The 19,861-nt window shown below is 41.2% G+C and overlaps 1 long non-coding RNA gene across 1 annotated transcript; it reads left to right on the plus strand.

The window, feature by feature from the left end:
• The first annotated feature begins 9,965 nt into the window (after window positions 1-9,965).
• Window positions 9,966-13,179, plus strand: LOC137089610 (uncharacterized). Its single transcript, XR_010907724.1, has 4 exons — window positions 9,966-10,278; window positions 11,001-11,084; window positions 11,214-11,374; window positions 12,848-13,179. It is a non-coding gene; the product is annotated as an uncharacterized lncRNA (long non-coding RNA).
• Window positions 13,180-19,861: the final 6,682 nt, after the last annotated feature.

A 19,861-nucleotide genomic window follows, 5' to 3' on the forward strand; every position in this document is an offset into this window, starting at 1 on the left:
GCAAAATAATGTCTATAAATGAGTATTCATTGCAGTTTCGGACCCTGGCCGCCACTAGCTAGTCAAGGATTGGATCCCTGTGTGCGGCTGCATCTTGCTGCATATGAGGATACCATCAGGCTCAAACGCTTCATCCAGTTATCCATCCACTTCGCCACTCGTATGCAGTCTTGTCTCGAAGAGCACCAGGGCCAGTCCATGAGCTTCCAGTCCCTCCGTCGACAAGAATACGTCAGCCCTCCAGAACCAGTCTCTGAACCGATGCAATTAGACAACACCCGTCTAACACCAGCGTAATGACAGAGATGCCTAGGGAACGGATTGTGTTTGTGTTGTGGATCTTCTGATCACTACATCGCCAAGTGTCCAAATCGTCCTTTGGTGAGTGTGCTCTACCCATCGAATTGCAAGAGTCAACCTCTAACCACTGTCCTGAACCTCATTACTGCCGCCGTCTCCTTGCCAGTCTCTGCCCTCCTCGACTCCGACTTCAGCTCAGGCGCCCTCTGCCGTCAGCTCAAAATGACTCCCAAAATGACCAAGATCTACCAAGTCGAATCCATAACAGGGAGACCATTGAGTCAAAGGCAGGTTCGCTCCATTGCTGGTCCCATTCAACTCCAAGTTGGCATTCTGCACGTTGAACAAATTCCTCTACTGGTTCTGGAGGAATCCACCTCTGACGTGATTCTAGGGTGCCCATGGCTAGAGCAGCATAACCCCGTCATCTCTTGGAAGTTCGGTGAGATCCTAAAGTGGGCGATAGTTTCTTCCTGTTCCGTCCATGTCTCGTTCTAGCAAGATTCCAGTGTGAGCCACTTCCATTGAGAGCCCCATCGAGCAATTTCTACAGAAGGTTCAGAACTACAGTATCATCTCCGGTCCACTCACTCATCTCCTACGCAGTAAGCCCAAGTCTCTGTCCTGGAACCCCGTGGCCATGAAGGCCTTTCAAGACCTAAAAGAAGCATTCACTACCGCTCCCCTCCTAGTTCATCCTGATCCCGCCAAGCCCTTCATCATAGAAGTTGATGCTTCCACCACCGGAGCGGTGTTATCCCAACAGCAGGGGACGCCCAGTCGACTCCATCTATGTGCATTCTTCTCCTGGAAGTTCAACCCGGCAGAGGTAAATTATGACATCGGGAATGGAGAGCTACTCGCCATCAAGCTCTCCCTGGAGGAGTGGAGGCATTGGTTGGAGGGATCCCAACATCCGTTCCTAGTCTTGACTGACCACAAGAACCTCCAGTACCTGAGAGATGCCAAGCGACTGAACCCTCGTCAAGCCCATGGACTCTCTTCTTCACAAGGTTTAACTTCTCTATTTCCTATTGCCCTGGGTCCAAGTATGTAAAGGCGGATGCTCTCTCACACCTTCACGGTGCAGAGGAACTTTCTGAGTGGTCTGAACCAATCTTGCCCAAGATCTTCCTAAATCCCATCACCTGGTCAGAAGAGACCTTTCCCTCCTCCAGTGTCTCCACCAACACTCCGCCGTGTTCCCCACCAGGGTCACAGTACATCCCTCGGACACGGTGCACTCCGCTGATTCACTCTGCTCACACGTCATTGGGCACTGGCCACCCAGGGGTCAATGGAACCCTCTCGCCCAACATGGTGGCAGACGTGAGAAGGTACGTGAGAGGGTGTCGGGAGTGTGCCATCTCCAAAAGTCCCCGGCACCTCCCTGCCGGTAAGCTCCTTCCTCTGCCCATTCCTAATCGGCCATGGTCACACCTAGGAGTAGATTTTAACCTGTTAACCGTCATGAGGACGAGGATGCAATGAAGCTCTCTTTGCTTAAATTAGCTCAAAATTACTAGATGTAAGTAATTACCTTGACAAACTATACATCATTAAAAAGATCTAAGACTAAAGTTTAATTTTTTTTACCTCCGTTTTATTCTCAAAGTCTTATAGTGACCGTAATGTGTTAATATGTGCCAGGAGTTATGAATATGATCATGGGCGTCGCTACCTTTTGATTGTAATATGCGCGTCATTTGCTCCCATTCATAAAAAACTCCTCTGCGGTCGTCATGAAGACACTCGACAAAACAACTTCCCTCAGGGCTTTTACTTCAAATGTGTGCAGATGTGGAGAAATATTGATAGATTCTCACATGTTTGAGTCAAACTTCTATACAGAGAAGTATTATTTATTCAATCTTTATCCAAAATCCACGGATGTATAGCAGTAGACTGTGATATGCTGTGTTTTCAATTCATTCTGGCAGCCGGAGGGCGCTGGAAAGCTGTACTACTGAAAATTCGCTCCCATATATGGATGAAGAACAGACACACCATGTGACATTCAGGAAGTATCTGACATGACCAAAACAGCTTCCAGAGATCGTCAGATCGCTATTTTATGCAGATAGACACGTTTTAAGACAATAAACACACAATCGTGGCAATATATGGTCTGTGTTCTTTATGCCATGTTGGGTGGTTTCATAATAGATTATATTTATAATGCAATGCTATTCCAAATAGCTTTTAGCATTGTATATTTTCTGTCAGATTTTTTGACCCGAAGCTATGAGATCACATATTGTTATATAAAACACTCGACTTATAAATTATGAAGTGATATGAAGCAAGTTTTGAATAAAACATGATTTTAATCGTATAAATTGTTGTTTTGCTGGTGTGCTAAGCTAACATGCTAGCTTGCCCTAAATGCACCTGCCATTGAGTAAATATATAAAAAAAAAATCATAAAAATTTTTATGAACATTTTCTAAATGTAAAACTACTGAAATGCTTATTTGGACGAAATGCATTCGATAGAGTCTCAGTGAGGGTAAAGTGAGAGGTTTGATTTAGAAATGAGGTTTGAATAGAACAGTTTGAATAGAGAATCGTTAGTAATTATAATGCAGACAAAAAAAATAATAATTAGAGCCATAACCAGTCCACAGAAGTGTGAATGTGTGCCGGGGAGACAAACTGAATGGGGCAGTTTGCACCTCTAAAAAATAGAGGCAATAGACTGAATGAAAGCTGAGAAGACATGGCAATAAACATCAGTTGATATTTTAGAGATATCTCAAAATAAAATCACATGAAACGATCTTGTAAAACGTTTAATAAAATTCAGAGTTTTAGACTTATCATCTTCAGATCTGAAATATAACATGGTCAGACTTGTGGCTTTAGCTGTAGTGCATTTCTAGATTTCTCCAAGGCCCACTTCAATTATATTTTCATAAAGATATTTCATACAAATACATTTCTAATAACTTTATAACTTTGAAGCTTATTATAGCTTTTTTTTGATTCTCACCTGAGTATTGATCACCCACACCTGCAGCCAATCATCACCACAAGCACCATGAGCACAAGTCACACACACTCACTGTCCGGTCTCGTTCGCAATAGGTACTATTTCCTGCTGCTTACCTGAAGGACTCACACTGCCTGATTTTTGCCCTGATTTTGAGTCGTCGACAGGTTTTGTGAAATCGCCGACAAATGCCCGAGATCATAGGCAAATCAGTGCTCGTGCATGCGAGTGACAATCACGCAGTGTGACTAATCAAAGAGGCGATCAGAGAGAATCGCCGACGCTGGTGAGATATTTGGCATGCTAAATATCTAGACCTGTCGGCGATTGAAACTCCTGCTGTGTGAACTGCGTTCTGACTGAAAATTACACCGAAAGCCAATGAGAGAGTGAGATACAGGGCAGCAGGAGGTTCAGGAAGGAGTTATAGAGCAGAATATCAGTATTTTAATAGATATATTTCCAATTCTATCAAACAGAAACAAAGGCCAAACATTTGCACATCCAGCCACAGCAGCAGTACATTACAAAATTGTTTATTTACCTCAAACTGTCTTTGCAGAACCCAATCCTTGCTCCATTCAACAATTTCTTCTGCCATAATCTTTTTTCTTTCTCTCCACAAATCAGCGCACATACAATTTGAAGCATACTTTGTGCAGTTTATAATTTTTAATAACAATTCCAAGTCTCACACGAGAACTCCGGTCTGACCCACATGATCTTGCATTGTTTACTTGTCACATCGCACGTGTAGAGAGAGTTGTAGGCGATTCTTCCTCTTGTTCAGTCATGCAGTGTGAACTCCTCTGTCGTCAAACCATCGTGCAAACACAGCAGTGACTGAATGATACCGCAGATAGTCATGCAGTGTGAAAAGAGCAGTGACCCGACGAGTTTGAAAAACACGCAGTCTGAACTAGGCTTTACTTGCAGCAGTGAGTAATTGAATCACTCAACCAAACAAAAATAATAATTCAGTAACAACCCAAATAGCAGACAAACAGTGAATCAGCGTTGAATCAATGTTAATGCATCAACTAAAATATCATTGAATCAATGTTGACATTTAACATTGATTTTTCATCAGGTTTGCACCCTGAAATAATGTTATTTCAACGATGAAAAATAGATCAAGATGGGCTTAAAATCAATAGTTTTTCAACTAAAATTAAACCACTTATTTAAGTGAATCAATGTTAATGCATCAATCAAAATATCATCGAATCAATATTGAAATATAACATTGATTTTTCATCAGGTTTGCACCATGAAATAATGTTATTTCAACGATGAAAAATAGATCAATCTCGCTGTAACGAACTGCTCTGAGACAGAAGGTTGGTTGAAGATCCAAATGCAGTATTTATTGAAGGGTAATCCAAAGTCGTAGTCAATAGAACAGGCAAAAGGTCATAACAAGAAATCAGTCCAAAAAGGCAAACAAAACAGAAGGAACAGGCAAAAGGGTAATCCACGGAGAAGGCAAGAAATCAAAGACCAAGATACATGAAACCAGGGAAACGCTCAGAAATGCAGTTGTGACACTAAACAAAACTTCGCAATGAATGACAGAGATAACCAGGCTTATATAGGCAGAGGTAATGAGGTGATGAGACACAGGTGTGAACATTGAGTGCTAATGAGTCCGAGGAAAGGATTATGGGTAATGTAGTTTGTGATGGAGTGACAGTCCGGGGTGGAGTGCCCTCTGGTGGTGATCACGGGCACTCACACTGGTGAATTGTGACACTTGCTTTATGTACAGCAGGATTCTATGCCAGTTAATTTGTCTCTTTATTTTATTCATTTTAATCAGAGACCATGTGTGGCTGCAATCGATATGATTTTGCATCAAAAAGTCACTCAAAGTAAACAACATCGTTCAGTTTACATGCAAATGTATTTATTTATGCCCCCACAGTTACAACAGGAAATCTCACATTGACTTAAAACAATTACATCTGAATTTATAACAACAAATGAGCAGAGCCTGGAAAAACATGACAACTTGCATCTGCAAAATGGAAGTAAATACAAATATAAACTTGCCAATAAATACAGAAATGACACAGTACTACTGAAAGAAAGAAGGTAGAAGAAAGAATGAAATACTCCAAACTCATGAGCAATGTCCCCAAGCCTTTCAGGTTGTAATGGAGACAGTTTTGCACCGTCCCAGCAAAGATAAACTCTGATGCCTCCTTTTTATCAGCATTCACAGCATCTAAAACAACAAGAAGTTAGTAAATATTTGGAAATGTGATTAATTATACATTACAAATATAGCCTACTACAAAAGGAAGTGAAACTTGAAATTTTATCAAAATCTTGATATCCCAGTTAAAACGGTAACATTAAATTCAGAACTATTAATGCATTTTAGTATAGACTTTAAGGACCTGCAGACACACAATGAATGAATGAAAAAGCAAAGTGAATATATCTGGTGTTTTATCTAATAATATTATTGTATTTAATAGTAAATAAATAAAGTGTGAAAATGAAACAAGTAAATGAATGACCAAATAGCTAAATTAAGAAAATAAAAGAGGAGCAGTATAGGCTACATGGTGGTTTGGAAGAGATTTATTTCCATTTACAACACGAACTGGAGGCACAACTGTTTATTAAATTTCTGTAGTTTGATATAGCTGCTTACAGAACTTAAAGATCTCACTCTTTTCTTTTCTTTTTTCTTGCTGCATTAAAGATTAAACTGTAATGATGTCATTGTGATCTGCTCTCGTGATGATATCTCACAGCTGAAGCAGAGCTGAACTGATTGTATTTCCCCTCACAATTACTGACAAGCCAGACGAATATAGGATGATTTAAAATTATTCATCTGTGCGTGCAACGAGTAAGATACGTTTGTGGACCCGCGCCTCGCATGCATTCATTGACTTGTGAGTCGATCCTATATGGTCTCTAAATCCAAATGAATCAAATAGGATCGACTCACAAGTCAATGAATGTATGTACAGCACCGTTTCCACAAATGCACATTTTACTTGTTGCATGCACAGATTAATCATCTTAATACTAAAATCGTCTCATAAAATAGATGAACACCTCACAACAAACGACGCACAACAACAACAACAACAAAAAGAGTTGCACAAGTCAGAATTCACAGTGTATATTAGCCTGACAAGCCAGACCCTTATCAAGATGTTTGGTCTGGAAACTCACCATAGACAGGGCTCAATCCGAGGGGCGGGAAAAACGGTTGTCTTTCAAACTCCCTCTGCACGCGATAGGATAGCGCTACACCAACCGGAGCAATGAAGGTGAAGGGGAGCTCGCTGACTGATTAAACATTCGCCGTATCCGGTCGGCTAAACTCCGAACACATCTTCCCTTTTTAAGAATGACTTCAGTGCCGCTCTTTGTTCTTTTCTCAGAGGAAAGCTGATTTCAACTCCAAGTCTTCCGGAGGCGTGGGCAGAGCTGATTCGAAAGACCGCCGCCGTTCGCCAGTTTCTGTGTTACTAGAAGCACGCAAACGCAACTCGGCCGTCGTCATTATGGCCCCGCCCGCCGACTCTATACACGATGTGATTGGGCCGTCCAGATTCTGAGGAATACAGCTCAGATAGGAATTGAGAGTTGCTAGACCACATTTGCGGGCAAATTAAACTTGCTGCCGCTAGGGTGCGTCTAGATTTCTAGGCTAAGTGTATATGCCAATCTTAAAAAAAAAAAAATGAATACAAATATGAAATGGTTTGGTGAAAAACAAACTGAAACTCAATGTATTAAGATTATCCTGGCCGTTGGTTGTGTATCTTAAGAGGGCGTTCATGTGACTGAAGTTGTAAAACATAAAGATAAATAAAAACACTAAATTAAAATTGAGATGAATTTTATAAATATATTTTTGTAGGCCACTTACCTCTAAAAAACACGGTCCTTGTCCTGTGTCTCTTTTTCGCGATTGAAGTCTGTTCAGCTGCGCTTGCTTTGATCTGATTGGTGGATGTCTTTAAGGTGCATTACCGCCACCTGCTGGATTGGATTGTGGCGCATTCGATAGGTAGGGACACATATTCTAAATTCTTTATTAACTCTGTATTCTTTAAATAATGAAATGCATGTACATTCTACATGATTTAAATAATAATAATAATAGCCTACATTTTTATTTATTTAAAACTGATAGACTAAATTTATGGTAGAAGTTCTTTGTTTTTTTTGTTTTTGTTTTTTTTTAAACATTTTTTATTATAATAACATGAAACACAGAATGACAACATTACATGCCAGTAAGCAGGAAAATAATATACCTTTTAAAAAGATTCATAGTTTTTACAGCTTTCTTATTGGAAGTGTCAGAAATCAACCACACATACAATTTTAACTCTTCCAGAAAAATTTAAAGAAAGGCTTACAATTACAAAATTTACATGTATGTATTCTTTGTTAATCCACACACTCGTTGGTGTACTCATCGTATCCTTTGAGGATAATAAATGTGCTCACATTCACACAAATGTACCCAATTGATTTGGACTTGCCTTAACATGTTGAATAATTTGACAGATAGATTGATTGTAAGCCTCAGCAGTGGAGAATTAAGCTGACCAAACATCAGCATTGATTAAATGTTTGTCTTTTCAACACTGAAAAGTATGGAATTATCAACATTGATCCAATATTATTTAGCAGTGAATTTTCAACATTGGTCCAGTATGGTTTTAGCATTGAATTTTCAACATTGATCCAATATTACTTGGCATTGAAATTTCAACCTCAACCAAAATGATGATTCTGATGGAATTTCAACATTGAATCAATGTCACAATGCTATCTGGGAACCTCACTACTGTGTGTTGTTTGGAGACACACCACATATGCAAAGCTGATTCTGCTTTGGGTTTTTTGGAGCTATTTTTGTTTACAATCCATCTTAATATTAAAAATAAAATGCCTTCATTGTGTTGAAGACAGAGCATGTATATATATATATATATATATATTTTTTTTTTTTATGTTTTGGAGCTTTGTTAGCACAGCATTTTCCTGCCAGTCTATAGGGACAAAATTCCTCCCAAAAACATTTTTGGTGAAAAAGAAATCCAAAATGTTTTAGTTAAATTAAAATTGTTTTTAATGAATGATTATTAATAATTTATGAAATTCGACCCCGTCGGTTTTTCTCCAAACTTAAGTGTGACAGTTAGACTGCCCAGTGAATATAATGATATACAGCATGCTGTATGCTGTCTTTGCCCAGGAAAACCACAACAGAAATAGAGAGTGAATGGAAATTAGCTTAGAATAAAACTTTTTCCCTTGCCAAAAATGCCATATGTATGAATGCCTGACCGTAAAACTACAGCTCATTCAAGACAAAATATGCAGATGGTTCGTCTGGTGTGAAATGACATGGATGAGCAGGTTTGGTGTGGAGGAACTTGGCTTGCTTTCACAGAGTCCTGACCTCGACCCAATAGAACAACTTTAGGGTGAATTAGAGCGGTAATTGCGAGCCAGGCCTACTCATCAAAAATTAGTGCCTGGACTCACAAATGCGTTTCTAGAAGAATGGTCAAAAATGTCCATAAACACACTCCTGAACCTTGTGGAAAGCCTTCCCAGAAGAGTTGAAGTTGCTGGAAAGGCCAACTCCATATTAAACCCTAAGGATAAAGAAAGGTCATTAAAGTTCATGTCTAGGTAAAGGCAGGCACCCCAAAACGTTTGGCAATATAGTGTATAAAAATAAATAAATAAGTTATTTTTTTACAATATTATTTATAGTGATTATAAATCACAAGCCTGTCCAATCATGATTACTGGTTCCTCAGAGAATATTTTCCCATATTATACATTTATTAAGCAATTTAGATCTATGATATTCTGTAAAGAGGCTTCGCATATTCTTTGGTCTGAAACCAACCACGTAATAATGCGGTTTGTACATGAACATATTTTTCAGAGGCAAAGGATCTGTAGAACACTCACTCCCTCTGCTGGTTAAAGGGAGTTGGCCTGGGATGTTTTACACCTCCATACACCAGCTGTTTTCATCTCACCATTTTTTCAAAACTAAGTCTGACGCTCATTGCAATGCAGTATCCATGTTGTGTGTGAGTTATACATATCCGAGCTAAAAATATAAATATGTCTTATTTCTATGTTGACCGGTCAATAATGAATATATACAAGGTCATACAGTCTAGCCTGCCACAACTGTATTTTGACTCCCCAGCAACTTTTTCTTTTATTTATTTTTTCAGCTGATATCTTAGATTTTATGATACTTACTCAGCGCAATGTAATTCTGCAGCACTAAAGGGCATCAGAGTGCGTATGTCATAAGTGTGATTTTAATCGGGCCACCCCAATACACACATAAATACACAGGGGGCCATTAAAAGGTCAGCCTTAGTCAGACAGGCCAGCAACGTTTTCTTTTATTTATTTTTTCAGCTGATATTTTAGATTTTATGATACTTACACAGCGCAATGTAATTCTGCAGCACTAAAGGGCATCAGAGTGCGTATGTCATAAGTGTGATTTTATTGGGCCACCCCAATACACACATAAATACACAGGGGGCCATTAAAAGGTCAGCCTTAGTCAGACAGTTCCTGGCATTGGTCACCCAGTCTAATAAAAGAAATGAGCCCCAGCCGCCCTCTTAACTAACAGTCTAAAGCTTGACAGCCAACAGCTCAACACCTAGTTTATAAGAACAAGGTGCCAGACATGTGGTTAAAAGCTTGGTTATGTGCAAAGGAGTGAAAAGATGGCTAGAATTACTGACACATTTCTGTCAAGCACCTATAGATATTTGATAACACGTGGGATTCTGGTGAAGGGTGATGATGATGTCATGGAAATGGAGGATGATGATTTGAGAGACAGGGATCCAGGGGAATCTATAAAACTGTCATTTAGGGGATTGAAGCAAGAGGGGCAAAGAAGACTTAGTATTAAAACTTCATCTCCTCAGTGAGTCCTGCTGTTGAGAAAGGTGAGGAAATATTGGAGGGATGTTTTTGTGATGTATATTTTAATTACATCATCATTTAAATGATTTCACCTATTTGGTGCGTTGTACTAGATCTTTAAAACTTAAAAAGACTTTCAATCTTAATGTTTTTTTTTTCTTGTATGAAGCTTACACTAATAGCAGATCTTAGTGTTGTATGTATTTTTCCATGCACAATAATGTATCCATATATTACATGATGATAGGGTGTTTTAAATATTTGTTGTTAAAATACTATTTTGCTTCTTTTTGTTTTGCATGAAATTACACTAGCAAATTTCAACAGTTCATGAATTGTAATCTTTTCAGTACCTAATATATTCACCCTTAATCGCTGACTTTGTAATTTATTTTTAATTAAATAATTTATTTAATTCACAGACAGTTATAGTTTTTCGGGCACAAGTTTAGGTGATTAGAACAATGTCCTTTTTCCAGGATCAGTGGATAACGCATTAATGATTAGGATAATTTGCCTGAGAGTTGGTCCTCAGAAGGGGACTCTCCTTGGGGACATGATGCCCCCATGGTCAGAAATAGCTACATTATTTCCATCTCTTTGACCTTTTCTAAAGGGACATCAGTGGTAAACATGGGCCACAGTCTGGCAGGACCATTACAGTGAATCCTAATCAAAGTTGTCTGATTATGTTTTCTCACAATTATGCTGGTCACAATTGTGTTTGTGTGTATATAACTTTCAGATGCAGATTTGCATGTGGCTGATTGTGTCTGGTGTGTTCACAGTCACCTCGTCTTACTGCAGGGGCTTAAATCTTCAACAGAAGGTAAAAGACAAGAGTTGCCAGCTGTGAATGATCGTTTCTGCCAATTCTGATTAACCTTTCAAATGTTTCTCTGATAGGAATTAATCAAAGTGAAGATTTTTTTCTTTTGGGTTTTTATTTTGACCTTAGAATCAAACTAAAGTCTTGGCCAGAGAGACTGATGTTACTGATCAAGGTCAGTTTGAGAACGGAACAAAAACACAAGGAGTTCAAAAGAAAATCCTGAGCTTCAGAACACCCCTTGACCCCCTTTCCAGGAGTTTCATAAAAACAAAGAAAGATAAAAAGAGGTACTATACAAAAGAGGTTTTCATGCTTTTCTTCTGCAAGAGTGAGTATGTGAATAAATGGAGGATGTTGATATTGACACAGAGAAAAGATACATTTCAGTTGGTGGTCAATCAGTCCAAGTTATGATCACACTGACTGATCTTACTGTTGTGGAGAAAGTGTTTCCTCACAACTTCGGTCAACTTCCATGAATAGAGTTATCACTATAAGGGATTCTCCATAGACTGGGCAGCAGAGCAACTGCATTGGTCTATGAATAAAACAATCAATCAGTTTAATATGATCTAATTATCACCAAGGGGCATTTCATCTACAAATGTATAACAGAGCTCTAGCCTCTTAAACTCTGTGGACCCTGTACAGGGTCCGGAATGACATTGTCATGTATATACATTCCATTTTAAATGTCTATGATGTCATATGTGGTACCATTTGAAAGCTTAGAGTCTCTACTTTCTGGAGATATGAATCTTGGGAATTTGTTTTACACAAAGTAAAGTATTTACACTAAATTACTCTGGTGCCATTTACGCCTGGATTTGGCCTACCCAAATTGAAAAGCCTCCCATACACACATACAGTGGTTCAAAATGTTGGTGTAATTTTACAGGAAACCCTTTAAAGTTACATAAAACACTGCTTAAAGTGATAAACATGTAAGTATATGTTGTGTAAGCTGTTATAACTCTTTTTGATTCTTTTTAATATAAATTAATTTTTGAATGTGTGTAACTCAGGCCCTGTGTGCTCTAGGACCCTGCAGACAGTTTGGGCTGCTTCATGTATAATTAATTTAATGACACTGGGATATTGCATTTATATCACTATATATGGTGGTGGGAGGGGGTGGTGGAGGGAGGTAACAGGGTCAGGGGAGGAGGGGGGAAGGGAAAAAAGGGGGGGTCATCCCTTCAGACCTATTTGAATAAATCTTGCATACAACATGACACAGACAAACTTATTTTTTCCAATATTTTCTGGAGTTTAGTGGAAATAGCCCAAACTGTCTGCAGGGTCCTAGAGCACACAGGGCCTGAGTTACACACTTTCAAAAAATAATTTATATTAAAAAAATCAAAAACTTACTTAACTTACAAAAACCCACCTTTTGGGTGAGTTATTACAGCTAAGGCAACATACACTTACATGTTTATCACTTTTAGCAGTGTTTTTTCACTTCAAAGAGTTTCCTGTAAAATGGCATTTTGATAATTAGTTATCAAAATGGAGTGTAAGAGGCTAGTTCCTTGGAAACAATGGAGACATGTTCTTGTTTCCCTCTGCTACAGTACAACAGAATACAACAGTTCACTCAACTGAACAAGGCTTTTTTTGGCATTCATCAGAAAAGTGAACTTTTACTTCAATTAAATAAATATATTAATTTAGAATGTAAAATATGTGATCATATCAGAGTTTTTAAATACATCATTTGGGATAATAACTACTCTGGTTTCATTTCTTTCCCCTAGGCAAATAAGCACAACTCCTCAAAAATATCCTGGCCAAAAAGATTCTGTAGCGCAGATAATGCCTGGAGAGAGCAGTGCTTTTACAGTTATCAGGCCAGGAGACACAAGCTCTATTGACAAGGTTCAGTTTGGAGAAAGCAGTCCAATGCAGCCACCGAGGACTAAACTGTACAGCCCCACAGACATTTCAACATCTGCCAGAAATCCCACTGACCATGCCAGAACAAGAGTTTCAAATAAAAGAGGCCAGTCAGGAGCATTTGGTCTCTCAATTGATCGCATAGGTCTGGGACATTTACCAGATGGAAGAAGCTAGAACAATTAAAATCTATGCTTTTTAAGTTTAAGTTTAAAATCTATGCTAATTAAGTTTTTTTTCTGCACACTTCTGTGTGATGTGATTTCTAAATCGGATGAATCTGGATTTGGAGACCTGCTATTGAAAGTATTCATGAGGACTGTACATATTAAATTGTAAATGCTGAAAATGGGGGGGGGGGGGGGTGCATGGTTGTTATTATTATAAAAGAATGTCTCTCCTCTGCCAGTCATACAGTGCATCCAGAAAGCATGCACAGCGCTTCACTTTTTCCACATTTTGTTATGTTACAGCCTTATTCCAAAATGGAATAAATTCGTTATTTTTTCCCTCAATTCTACAAACACTCCATTATGAGGATTTGAAATAATTATGTTTGAAATCTTAGCAAATTTATTAAAAATTAAAATATAAAAAAATCATATGTACATAGGTGAGGATGAACAAAGGTGTTGAATGACATGAGAGTAAGTAATTAATGACAACATTTTCATTTTTGGGTGAACTAACCCCTTAAATCTGCAAAACTTTTACTGTACCCTTCCCCAGATCTGTGTCTCAATACAATCCCGTCTCAGAGGTCTACAGACAATTCCTTGGACTTCATGGCTTGGTTTGTGCTCTGACATGCACTGTTACCTCTTTGCAGTCAAAGATTGCAGACGGCCCCTGATTATTGTTGTTACTGGACAACTCCAGTGAAAAACGAACCTAGGGGTAATTAAAACATTGTTACCGAGTAGATCGTTCTCTGGGATGTGTTTTCATGAAATTGTAATGTAAAGAGTTTTATCTCTAAAAAACAGATTAGCTCATAACAATAATACACTCTAAAAAATGCTGGGTTAAAAACAACCCAAGTTGGGTTGAAACTGCACCGACCCAACAATTGGGTTGTTTTAACCCAATGGTTGAGTTGTTTTAACCCAGTGGTTGGGTTAAATGTTGCTTAAGACAACCCAATTGCTGGGTAAGAACAACTCAACCATTGGGTTAAAACAACCCAATTGTTGGGTCGGTGCAGTTTCAACCCAACTTGGGTTGTTTTTAACCCAGCATTTTTTAGAGAGTATAATAATGTAATAATGGGGCATGGAATAAGTAAAATTAAATTGCTAGTTAAAACCACTAACAAGGCTCAAAATATCTTCACACTAACGGTAGCATAATGAGGGCCCCTACATGCAAACCGAAGCATTGAGAACTTTGTAAGTGTACAAACACTTAAATAAGAAGATACTTTATAAAGACAGAACAGCAGCCATCTTGGAAATCAGTCTTGACAAGTTGAGCCAAGAAAGCTGTCCTAAGTGAGCTGGACGATAGGAATTAAGTTTGTGAAATCTAATTACATGGACATGCATGAATTAGATATGTTTATTAAATATATATGGTTGACTCACTACAAGGGAAGAAGGTGTCCCATACGAAATTCCAAGTCACAGTTCATCATACTGTCTTTATATAGCCTAGAAATCTTAATCTGCCCGCAAGTGTCGTCTAGCAACTCTCAATACCCTTCTGAGCGGTATTCGCCTAACTCTTGCCGGGCCAATCACATCGTGTATAGAGCCGGTGGGCGGGGCCATAATGACGACGGCTGAGTTGCGCTTGCGTGCTTCTAGTTAACACAGAAACTGGCGAACGGCGATCTTTCGAATCAGCTCTGACCGTGACTCTGGAAGACTTTGAGTTAAGCTTTTCTCTGAGAAAAGGACAAAGAACGGCACTGAAGTCATTCTTAAAAAGGGAAGATGTGTTCTGAGTTTTGCCGACCGGATACGGAGAATGTTTAATCTATCAACGAGCTCTGTTTCACCTTCGTTGCTCTGGTTGGTGTAGTGCTATCCTATCGCATGCAGAGGGAGTTTGACAGACAACCGTTTATCCCGCCGCTCGGATTGAGCCCTGTCTATGGTGAGTTTCCAGACCAAACATCTTGATGTGGGTCTGGCTTGTCAGGCTAGTCTTTATACGCATAATGGACGTATCTTCTTATTAAACTGTTTGTACACTTACAAAGTTCTCAATGCTTCGGTTTGCATGTAGGGACCCTCATTATGCTACTGTGTTAGTGTGAAGCTATATTGAGCCTTGTTAGTGTTATTAACTAGTGATTTAGTTTTACTTATTCCATGCCCCATTTCTAGCGTTACAGGCGTTAATCTGTTTTTAGAGATAAAACTCTTTACATTACATTTTCATGAAAAAGCATGCCAGAGAATGATCTACTCTGTAACCATGTGTTAATTACCCCTAGGTTCGTTTAATTACCAGAGTTGTCCTTTAACAGTCAATGTATGTTAACTCCTTACCAGTTAAAGATCGTATATGGCCTCAGATTACTGATGTAAACTTTCAATGCTCATTAAAACATAACATTCTAACTTCATCTGGACAAAGTATCATCAGACAGATTAAAGACTCCAGCTTCGATATTTGAACACTGTTTATAGTAAAACTGGGTTGCAGTGACATTAATTTCTTAATTTATGTCCAGAGTGCATTATAATCGATCCGTAATGAGCGATATTTTGAATAGATTATCACACGCACGTTAATTCTCTCTCGTCTGCACTGGCTCATTTGTGTTCACACAGATCGCAAAGAACAGCTTTCAGTTTAGCTCTTAATTCAAAATTGCTCATATTTGGAGAAATATTGACATATTATCACATGTTTGCAAAATATTTTTTCATACAGAATAACATTTCTATTAATTTCTCATTAAATTATTCGATCTAAAAGATAATACAGCCTTCTCCCTTGCCACATGGAGGTGCAGATCTCCTCACATCTCAACCCGCTGTTTTCTGATGAGAACAACCTCCCTGTCACCAGGCAGTGAAGTTCATTTAAAAAGCTTCAGCAAATCCCCACCCACTCTGGTAATTAGGCTTACTTATATTCACCTCACTTCTTCCGCAATGGAGCAGACACCACCGCAGGCCAAAAAAGGACTGCCACACCATCAATTAAACTACTGGGTTGGTGGTCCTCAGAGGCCTTTCGATTTTACTTTGTTCGGACCTCAGCCTCATCAAACAAGCCATCTTCGCTTGATGCTGCACTGCTCTGCCAATTTGATACTGCTGCTGCAGTACTTGGCTTTACTAGGTATCACCGTTGTAGTCCTTCACTTAATGCCAATGTCCCTCGCATGATGCTCCAGGGCTTCGCTTGCCACTACAGTGCTCCTTCAGTTTAATGCTGCCACTGCAGTGCCCTTATTATTTAATGCTGCCACTGCAGCGCTCCATCATTTTGATGCTGCCACTGCAGTGCTCCTCTTATTTGATGCTGCCACTGCAGTGCTCCTCCAGTTTATTGCTGCCACTGCAGTGCCCCTACTATTTAATGCTGCCACTGCAGTGATCCGTCATTTTGCCGCTACATTGCTCCTCCTATTTGATGCTGCCGCTGCATTGCTCCTCCAGTTTGATGCTGCCGCTGCAGTGCTTCTCCAGTTTGAAACTGCCACTGCAGTTCTCCTCCTATTTGATGCTGCCGCTGCAGTGCTCCTCCTATTTTGATGCTACAGTGCTCCGCCATTTTGACACTGCCGCTGCAGTGCTCCTCCTATTTGATGCTGCCGCTATAGTTCTCCTCCACCTCCAGTTTAATGCTGCCATTTGCAGGGCTCCTCCTTTTTAATGCTGCCGCTGCAGTGCTCCTTCCATTTGATGCTGTCACTGCAGTGCTCCGCCATTTTGACGCAACCGCTGCAGTGCTCCGCAATTTAACGCTGCTGCTGCAGTGCTCCACCAATTTGATGCTGCCGCTGCTGTGCTCCGCCATTTTGATACTGCCGCTGCAGTGCTCCGCCATTTTGACACTGCCATTGCAGTTCTTCTCCTATTTGATGCTGCCGCTGCCGCTGCATCCTCCTATTTGATACTGCCACTGCAGTTCTCCTCCTATTTGATGCTGCCGCTGCAGTGCTCCTCCTATTTGATACTGCCACTCAAGTTCTCCTCCTATTTGATGCTGCCGCTATAGTGCTCCTCCAGTTTAATGCTGCCACTTGCAGGGCTCCTCCCTTTTAATGCTGCCGCTGCAGTGCTCCTCCTATTGGATGCTGCCACTGCAGTGCTCCGCCATTTTGAAGCAACCGCTGCAGTACTCCGCAATTTAACGCTGCTGCTGCAGTGCTCCACTAATTTAATGCTGCCGTTGCTGTGCTCCTCCTATTTGATACTGCCGCTGCAGTGCTCCGCCATTTTGATACTGCCACTCAAGTTCTCCTCCTATTTGATGCTGCCGCTATAGTGCTCCTCCAGTTTAATGCTGCCAATTGCAGGGCTCCTCCTTTTTAATGCTGCCGCTGCAGTGCTCCTTCCATTTGATGCTGTCACTGCAGTGCTCCGCCATTTTGACGCAACCGCTGCAGTGCTCCGCAATTTAACGCTGCTGCTGCAGTGCTCCACCAATTTGATGCTGCCGCTGCTGTGCTCCGCCATTTTGATACTGCCGCTGCAGTGCTCCGCCATTTTGACACTGCCATTGCAGTTCTTCTCCTATTTGATGCTGCCGCTGCCGCTGCATCCTCCTATTTGATACTGCCACTGCAGTTCTCCTCCTATTTGATGCTGCCGCTGCAGTGCTCCTCCTATTTGATACTGCCACTCAAGTTCTCCTCCTATTTGATGCTGCCGCTATAGTGCTCCTCCAGTTTAATGCTGCCACTTGCAGGGCTCCTCCCTTTTAATGCTGCCGCTGCAGTGCTCCTCCTATTGGATGCTGCCACTGCAGTGCTCCGCCATTTTGAAGCAACCGCTGCAGTACTCCGCAATTTAACGCTGCTGCTGCAGTGCTCCACTAATTTAATGCTGCCGCTGCTGTGCTCCGCCATTTTGATACTGCCGCTGCAGTGCTCCGCCATTTTGACACTGCTATTGCAGTTCTCCTCCTATTTTGATGCTGCCGCTGCAGTGTTTCTCCTACATTTTGACAGTGCTCCGCCATTTTGAAGCAAGCGCTGCAGTGCACCTCCTATTTATTACTGCCACTGCAGTGCTCCTCCTATTTAATGCTGCAGCTTCAGTGCTCCTCCTATTTAATGCTGCAGCTGCAGTGCTCCTCCTATTTAATGCTGCCTCTGCAGTGCTCCTCCTATTTGATGCTGCCACTGCAGTACTCCTCCTTTTTCGATGCTGCAGTGAGCTGCAATTCGATACCGCCGCTGCAATGCTCCTCCAATTTTATGCTGCCACTGCGCTGCTCCTCCATTTTGATACTGCCCCTCCAGTGCTCCACAATTTGATACTGCTCCACCATTTGATGCAGCCGCTGCACTTCGCAATTTGATGCTGCAGAGCTCCGCAATTTGATTCTGCCACTGCAGTGCTGCATCAATTTTATGCGACGTGCTTCTCCTTTTGATGCTGCCACCGCAGTACTCCGCCAATTTGATGCAGCAGTGCTTCTCCTATTTCATGCTGACACTGCAGTGCTTCGCTAATTCGTGACTTCCATTGCCATGCTTTGCTTGATACCGCTGCAGTGCCCCGCTAATTTGAGACTGCTGCTACAGTGCCCTGCCAATTTGAGACTGCCGCAGCAGTGCCATGCCATTTTGAGACTGCCGCAGCAGTGCCACGCCATTTTGAGACTGCCACCGCAGTGCCCTGCCATCTTGAGACTGCCGCTGCAGTGCCCCGCCATCTTGAGACTGTCGCTGCAGTGCCCCGCCATTTTGAGACTGCCGCTGCAGTGCCCCGCCATCTTGAGACTGCCGCTGCAGTGTTTTGCTCAATGCTGCTGCATTGCCCCACCATTTTGAGACTGCCGCTGCAGTGCCCCGCCAATTTGCGAATGCTGGAGGCTGCTGCAGTTCCCCGCCAGTTTGAGAAATGCTGCTGCAGTGCCCCACCAATTCGAGAATGCTGGAGGCTGCTGCAGTGCCCCGCCAGTTTGAGAATGCTGCAGTGCCCGCCATTTTGAGACTGCCACTGCAGTGCCCTGCCAATTTGAGACTGCTGTTGCAGTGTTTATTCTGCTGCTGCAGTGCCCCGCCATTTTGCAACTACTGCTGCAGTGCTTTGCTTGATGCTGCTGCAGTGCACCGCCAGTTTGAGAATGCTGCTGCTGTGCCCCGCCATTTTGAGACTGCTGTTGCAGTGCCCCGCCAATTCGAGAATGTTGCTGCAGTGCTTTGCTTGAGGCTGCTGCAGTGCCTCGCCAATTTGAGAATGCTTCTGCAGTGCCCTGCTCAATGCCTGACTGCTGCTGCAACACCTCACCTGTTTCATAAACTGCCACAGCAGTTACCTACCTCAATACTGCTACAGTGCCATCTTCCATTCAGTCTATTTAACAATTTTGGGGGGTCTTCTGGAATAATTATGCAGACTCCTCCCGTAATCATGAGCTGTTCAAATTTCCATGATTCTTGCTTGCTGTCTATTTCTGCATTATGTTTTTGGGGGGCAATCGGAGCTCGGGTAGAATATCCTCTCCGAGCCCCTCTATAGCAGACAGCAAGCCAAATCTGTTTACCACTTTCACTAAAATTATATGGGCACACAAACTCGTGAAGTGAAGTTAATAAACGTAATTTCGGGAGGAGTACGCCCATCTAATCTTTCAATTAATACCAAGGTATAAAACCAGCAGCTTACCTCTTCCCCTTTTTAGTTCCTGAAGCATCCCTCCTCCTCCCCTGCTCCTCCCTTTTGTACAATTTTGTATACTAC

This window comes from Pseudorasbora parva, chromosome 9 (assembly GCF_024679245.1).
Source record: "Pseudorasbora parva isolate DD20220531a chromosome 9, ASM2467924v1, whole genome shotgun sequence".
NCBI classification, from domain to species: Eukaryota; Metazoa; Chordata; class Actinopteri; order Cypriniformes; family Gobionidae; genus Pseudorasbora; species Pseudorasbora parva.